Below are 8,234 nucleotides of genomic sequence, written 5' to 3'. Positions count from 1 at the left end.
GGGAATGTAAAAATTCCAAAGACGAATATCTAAACCTGCAGGTTTAGATATTCATTTTCGGAATTTTTTGTTAAACCTTTTTGAACGTAGTCATCAGAAGAGTTCTATTACTTAGTAGATAATAATATCTCTAGTATATTACTTAGTAGATAATAATATCTCTAATATACTATTATATACAAATTGAATCATTCTTAAGTTGTTAAAAATGATTCACTTTGTATATAATAGTAGATTTTAATTTCAAAATCACTTTTTAGATAAAATTTTTATGATAAAAACAAACCATAAATATATTTAAAAATATTTAAGATTTAGAGGATGATCGAGGGGGAACTCTACATATTTCGCTTACTTGTTTGTCACAAATTCTGCATCATTCGTAGATTGTACATTCATGTCTATCTAAAAATCATTTTTAGTTTGTGCTACATAAACATTATTGGCATTTTTTCCAGTAGCTTCTTCTACAATATTTTGTTTCTTGTGCAGTTCTGGTTGAATTAAAACGTCTCTTCTTCCTGTTTAAACATGTTAACAAGTAAAAATCTTTTTAAGTGACTTTTCCGAAGCTTTTAAATTCATTTTAATATGTAATTGCATGGCAATAGTTACACTAAAAAGTTATATTAGGTTACAAACCGTGTACTTAATTCACAGCAATCTTCGCCGCTTTCACTCGTTGGAGCTACATATTCGTCACTACTATTATTGCTTTTAATATCAAATACTATTTTTTCCATTTACCGTTGGTATTTTACTTAAAACGAAAATTAATACTTTTCAAGTTGTCTTTTTTTTTACTTTCAAACTTTCAAAAAAAACTTTCAGAAAAATTCTTTTCAAATTGTTTTTCAAATCTTTTTTTTTAACTACGCAGCTTGGTTTTTATTATTGCTACAAAAACGTTTATTACAAGTTGTTGAAATTAATGTTACTGATATTTAACAAATTAAAATAAGTTACTTTGTAAGATCAACGTTCCAAAGTGCACATATATCGAATAACCGTTGTAGCAAGTGTCGAACAAGTATCGACTTTTTGAAGTAGGCACTGCAAAATATAGTTAGATCGACTTACCGTAAGGAAATAGTGCGGAAAATTGTATTTACATTGCTGCGGTAAGTTTGTAAATTTATTAATACAAAAACATCATTGCTTTAAAATAAAAAAACTAATTTAGCTCATAAATCCTCTTTTATTTTGAATTATAATAGTTATTTCAATACTAATCGAAACCAGTATTTTTGTTTCGCAATGCGACAGATGCCAATTTGAATAACATAAAAAAGTTTTATTTTTAATTTTCAAATAATAGCTTTAATATTAGTTAAATAATAATAACTTATAACAGATAGAACTTTGGCACATTGACAGTTTGCTTGTTTTGTGCTATACCGCTGTAAATTTCAGTCTATTTTATTCATCTTGATTTAAATAGTCTAATATAAAGATTTTGGCTAAAGTGTCAGTCAGAACCTTGTCAAACCAACGCGACGAAGTATCGCGACGAATTGATGCTTGAATAAAAAATACAAATGTAAAGGGGAAGACGCTGCTCAGCAAAATTAAAAGCGCTGTTTAGAAGTTTTTCTGTTATCGAAGGGTAAAAATAAACAATATCAAAAATATAAGATTTATAAAAAAGTTTATCACTGATGAATTTGAACAAATTTGTAGTAATTTATGATGATTAAGCAATTTTCTAAATAAAATTTTTTGTTTTGACGTCAGATCTTGTTTTATTACTTTGTTATTGTTTTTTCTGTTATTTTTTTTATTTTGGTTTTTTCTTGATTGAAAAAATAAATATGGCTGATGAATGCCGAAAGGCATGACTTTAAGTACCATCACAAAGTCGTATTTTTCCCAATAATCTAAGACTATATATATATATATATTAGTTTTTATAAATATATATATTAAAATCTATTTTGTAAAAAAGTTTACATTATATTGATCATTCTTAAACGAAAAAGACACTTTGTATCTTTGTATATGTATTTATACATATATATACATATGCATATCTATATCTATATCTATATCTATATCTATATCTATATCTATATCTATATCTATATCTATATCTATATCTATATCTATATCTATATATATATATATATATATATATATATATATATATATATATATATATATATATATATATATATATATATATATATATATATATATATATATATATATATATATATATAATATATGTCATATATATAATATATGTCATATAGATAATATATATAATATCTATATGATATATATTATCTGTATGATATATATTATATATATGATATATATTTTATATATATATATATATAAATATATATGTATATATATATATATATATATATGTATATATGTACATACATATACATACATATATATATATATATATATATATATATATATATATATATATATATATATATATATATATATATATATATATATATATATATATATATATATATATAAATAAGGGGGAGTTGCCTTAATTGGAACACTTTAGGAATAAATTTTGATTAACCAAAGATGGCTTAACTATAAAAACATTTATGATTTGCTTAATACAAGCTACCATTTTGTTCCAATCAAAGCAACTGGTTCCCTAAATTGAAACACTTTGATTCCTTAATCAGAAGAGTTTTTTTTAAAAAAAAAAACAAAAAATCAATAAAAATTGATTTAAAATGATTTTTATCATTAGGAAAAAGTAAGGAAAAAGTTATAGTTCCAATCAAGGAATCTTTGGGCTAATTTGTTATATCACTGCAGTATCATGCTTGCAGCAATTTATAACGTAAGTTTACATTGTTATTTTTCATTTTAAATCCCATCAAATTAAAGACAAAAAACCGTATAATCTATAGCAGTATAGTTTACCCAGCGCAATCAATATAGCTTAAACAAAATATTAGATCAGCGAAAAAAAACGACGCAAAAAAACTTTAAATCAATGGTGCACATACATATTTGAGGAATAGCATTCAAAATGTGTCAAAAGGTAGAAAACAAAGCGTTTTACTAATAAAATACAAAATACAACCATAGTTCATTTCTTTTTCAAAAATAAATCCAAGTGTTCCAATTATGGCAACTCTCCCCTATATATATATATATATATATATATATATATATATATATATATATATATATATATATATATATATATATATATATATATATATATATATATATATATATATATATATATATATATATATATATATATATATATATAAAAATTATGTTAGTGTATTCTACAAATAGAGAGCTCAATGTTCTTAAAGAACAGAGCAATAATAAATTAGTAAAAACACTTATCTAATTTTCTTCAACAACTTGTTTCGCTTCCTGATGTAAATATATATATATATATATATATATATATATATATATATATATATATATATATATATATATATATATATATATATATATATATGTATATATATATATATATATATATATATATTTATATCAAAGTTATTATTTTTTCAAAATTGAAATTGTCATCTAATAAAATAAGACTCTAAAATGACAGTTTAATTTATCTTAAAAAAACTAAATGACATACTGATTCTTTAATTTTAAATACGGTTGAAGTAACAAATTAATATTTTTTAATGTAAACCTACTACTAAACCTACGTTTTTACAACTATTTTTTTAAAAAAGCTGCCAACATATAAAGAAAAGATCAATAGCATTTAAAAGACCTACTTTAGTGGCAAGTTGCAATCATCACTGATCTGTTAATCTCAAGACAACATAAGTGCATGGTGAAGATAAGCCTTGAAGTAGAACAGCGTAAAACACAGGCTCACATCAGATTTAGAAAAAAATTCAAATCACGCTTGCAGCAATTTAAGTTTACATTGTTATTTTGCATTTTAAATCCCATGTTAAAGATACAAGTAATCAGAAGCATGATATTAAAACAAATTTACACATGTTGAGCTTTGACAAATGCTACAAAAGTTGCATATAAAATAAAGGCAACTTTGTAGCTGAATTTCCTTAGATTTCCTCTCATCTGCTTCAGAGGTTAAGCGGCAAATTAGTTTACCATGCTATTGTTTCTATTTTAACAACTTAGCCTTCATTAAATTAGCCGTTATAAATTCTTAATATTTCATATACATTGATTTGATACGATAACAAACAGTAGACTAGCTTTCTAAAACTTGAATTGTGCCGTTATTTCTTTGAAATTAACAACATAAAATATTTATCCAAAAATTCATTAGTGTAATAATTTATCTATATAATAATAAAAGAAAAATATTGCATACATTCATATTGTACATACATATTTTATGCAAAGCTGCTTCAAAACTAACCACCAAACTTACATGCTATTAGCTATTAAACAAAGTCAATATCGTTAAACTATTCAATAAAGAAAATTTTAAATGCATAATGATAAAACAAATATTAAAAAAAGAAGAATCATAAGAAGAATCATGGTATCATGGTTTCTTGAGTAGGCATCAATTGCAGTTAGAGTAAATTTAAAATAAAGCGAAGCTTCTTAGAACAACAACGAAAAAAACTTGACAGCAAAGCTTTAAAACACTGAAGTATCTCATTTATTATATACTCAACTCTATGATTAATAACCTATTTGCTATTAAATTAAATTCTTTTATACAAAAAGTTGCAGTAAAAGGTAACAAATATGAAATGTAAAATAAGTATAAATAATATGCAATAATATATAAAAAATGATGCAATAATATAAAATAAAATAAAAATTAATTTGCAGTAAAAAAGTAATTTTTTTTAAACTAAAACGAACAAAGAATCATATTATAAAAAAATAGAAATTTTAAATTTTTTAAAAATAGAAGATCTTTTAAACTGAATAAATCCTTTTCATTTAACACTTAGGGGAGAGCGGGGCTAAAAGTCATAAGGGTTAGTTGTCATAGTCGCTTTTTCGGAATATTATGGCTGGATTGATGCTACGATTTTTTTATACTATATAAATGGTGTTGGAAAATGACTGCTCAGTTAATTTCATGAAATTCGCGAGAATAGTTTTTCCACAAATCCAAAAAAAGTAAAAATTTCATTGGTAAGTAACTTTTAAACTTTTTTGTTCAAATGTTCAATACAGTACAATATGCAATATTTGTGTTTAATACATTTTATGTTAATAGTTTTGAAAATTTTTTTATTGGTTTGCTAGTCATTTTTCAGATTTACGGCAAGGATAAAAAGTTATTTAGGTCAAACCTTCCTCTACTCCATGTGGGGCAAGTTGTCCTGTTTTAAAGGGGCAAGTTGTCATATAAAAAAAATTGCCTCTATACTCCCATATAGCTGTAACACCCTTAAATGAATGTTAATAGTACATACAAGACTTATTATAAATTATAAACATCACTAAAATGAATTAGGCATAATAAATAAGATTATTAAGCCTAAGTCAACATTAATAAATGATAGTTATAGACAGTTATAAAGTTATACTAACTTGTATTTGACTTTATTAATTTACTTACAAAAAATAGTGTAATATTTTTTTTTTGCTTTATTAGATTTTAAATCATGTTTCGCAATTATCAAAGAAAAACAAGCAGAGGTACCACTGCTAAATGCACAATCCTTGAGGCTGTGAAAGCTGTAAAGTTAAATGGCAGACGCATAGCCCAGGTGTCTCTAGATTTTAACATTAACTATAGAACCCTACAACGCTATTTGTCAAAAGCCTCTACAAAAGATTTTGAAGAAAAATCGACAATACCATCATTTCACACTGGCTACGCACAACCTAGGTTTGCATATTGTTAATATGTTTAAAGATTATAATATTTATTAAAAATGACTCTATAAAATATGTATTTATACTGGTATATATTTTATTTTATTTAGACAAGTGTTGACACAGGAGCTTCATCTTGAACTCTGTAGCTACTTGCAAAGAGCTTTAGATATTTACTTTGGTCTTACACCAAAAGATGTTAGGAAACTAGCATATCAATTAGCAGGTGCAAAATGCAAAAGTTCTGCTAAGGGAAAGGGAAGCAACAAAAAAACATACACGAGACTTATCATCGTTAGAAGATGAAAGCTACTGTATTATTTGCATTGGTACTTGAGCTAATAGCAGAGAGCTGAAAAATGAATCGATAATACTTGTTTTCTTATTGAAAATATTTTTTTTACCTTTTAGACCTACACTTGTAATAAAATGTAGCTGGGGTGGGGCAAGTTGTCATACCACGGAGCCTTCTTTAGAAATAGTGGCATGTTATACTCATATGGTCTGAAGCTTTCCAAGTTGTTTTTTAAATAACTATAATGATAAATTACCACATAAAATAGTTTTTATGAGAATCGACCAATTAGTTTTTGAAATATCTGGAAAAATATAAAAAGTACGACAACGTGCCCCGCTCTCACCTAATGTAGACATCAGTTTTCTGTTTTTATTTCTGCTGATATCACATTTTTATTTACCCATTAGAACTGCAGGGTTTTGTTAAAGATATCCTAAGAATCAAGGCTTAATTTAAACATTAAAATATTGATAATTGTATTTTTGGAGATTTTTTACAAAATTCAACTAATGAAGAAATTTTTCCAAGATCTACTGCTTACCAACTTTTATACCACCCGAATTTAACTTTACCTCACACCAAGAACCATAAACGCAAAATCACTTGGGTTAACCATCTTTTTAGTAATAATGTTAGCACTAGTGAAGGAAAAAGCTTTTTACTTATAATTGACAAACACTTCCCAATAAATCATAAACTCCAAAACATTTTAAACAGAAACACAAAAAAAAAACAAGATACATCTGTATGCCGAAGATAAAAACTATTTCAAAAGCACACAACCGTCACATTATAAACAAACAAAATTTCACTTGAAACCAACTGCAACTATCTTAAAAAGAATACCTTCATCTTCATTAAACCAATGAAAAAACATTTTATCAATAAATTCTACTTGGTATAAGTGAAACATCATTTAAAATTAGATATGTTAACCATATGAAATCCTTCAATATTCCTAAGAATTAAAATGACACTGAAGTATCAAAGGAGATTTGGAAACTAATACATTCAGATATAAATCCAGTTGTTAAATGGAAAATAATCAAACGATGCAATTCTTATAACCCTACAACAAACTCCTGCATATTTTGCATAAATGAAAAGTATGAAGTTTCTTCAAAAATCCGAATCTTTTAAATAAAAAAAGTGAAATTATATCCAAGTGAAGACAGAAAGCAATTTCTTCCTGCCCAATTTGACACGGCTGATTACGTCAGAAACCATTATATTGCTTTGTTTTTTTTTTTTTAATACTTTACAGGTATTAGAACCCCAAAAGGGTTCCGAACCCGAAACCCCTCAAAATCCCGAATTTGAGGAGTTTTAGAACCCGGAACTCGAAAAGGGTTCTTGAACCTTTTTCAACATAAAAGTTTTAAAACCACTATCTCAGAACCCCAATATGCAGGGTCCTGAAACCCACGGGGTTCCAGAACCACACAAATCGGGGTTTCAGAACCCCGCAAATCCGGGTTCCAGAAAAAACCCAGGATTCAGAATAGTTTTATACATTCTATATTTATTTCATATTTCAATATTTATACATTCCACTTTAAAGCATAATTTCATAAATTTATCTGAACATTAACGTTTCTTTTATAATTTACTAAGTATAATTTTCTTTATTGCATAAAAGGTTTTGAATATATAAGACGCTTTTTATTTTGTGCTTTTTTTGAGTTTTTGTGAATACCCTCGAGTCCTTAATACAAAGGATGAGGCGGTGTAGGGGAGGGGGGAAATTTTAGGTTTAAAAGTATGCGTGTAAAAAAGTATTAAAACCATGCTGACAAAAAAACATTTAAATCTATATATTTTGCCTTATCTAGTTCACACCTCACTTTTGGTTGTTTATCTTGGGGACAAAGCTCTTCTATTAAGAAGCGCCTGTCTGTTATTCAGAAAAAACTTATAAGAATAATAAAATTTCTACCTCCCAAATCCCACAGAATAAATTCAATCAAGAAACCCCAATTTATAACTTTTTCTAACTACATAAAAAATGAGAACTCTCTTTTTATTCACAGTTGCATTAATGATATGATGCTCTCTATCTTTACAGAATGGTTTACTCCATTAATACATGATCATAACCAATCTATTAAGATGTTCCAAAGAGGCGGATTGTGTGATCAAGCTTTTC

General features: G+C 26.0%; 1 long non-coding RNA gene across 1 annotated transcript; it reads left to right on the top strand.

The window, feature by feature from the left end:
* Positions 1-4,457: 4,457 nt before the first annotated feature.
* On the top strand, positions 4,458-7,317 carry LOC136077609 (uncharacterized). Its single transcript, XR_010637117.1, has 4 exons — positions 4,458-4,692; positions 4,914-5,100; positions 5,567-5,803; positions 5,901-7,317. It is a non-coding gene; the product is annotated as an uncharacterized LOC136077609 (long non-coding RNA).
* The last annotated feature ends 917 nt before the right edge of the window (positions 7,318-8,234 follow it).

This window comes from Hydra vulgaris, chromosome 03 (genome assembly GCF_038396675.1).
Source record: "Hydra vulgaris chromosome 03, alternate assembly HydraT2T_AEP".
NCBI classification, from domain to species: Eukaryota; Metazoa; Cnidaria; class Hydrozoa; order Anthoathecata; family Hydridae; genus Hydra; species Hydra vulgaris.
The sequence above is the reverse complement of the archived record's forward strand: the minus strand, read 5'-3'. Positions and strand labels throughout refer to the sequence as shown.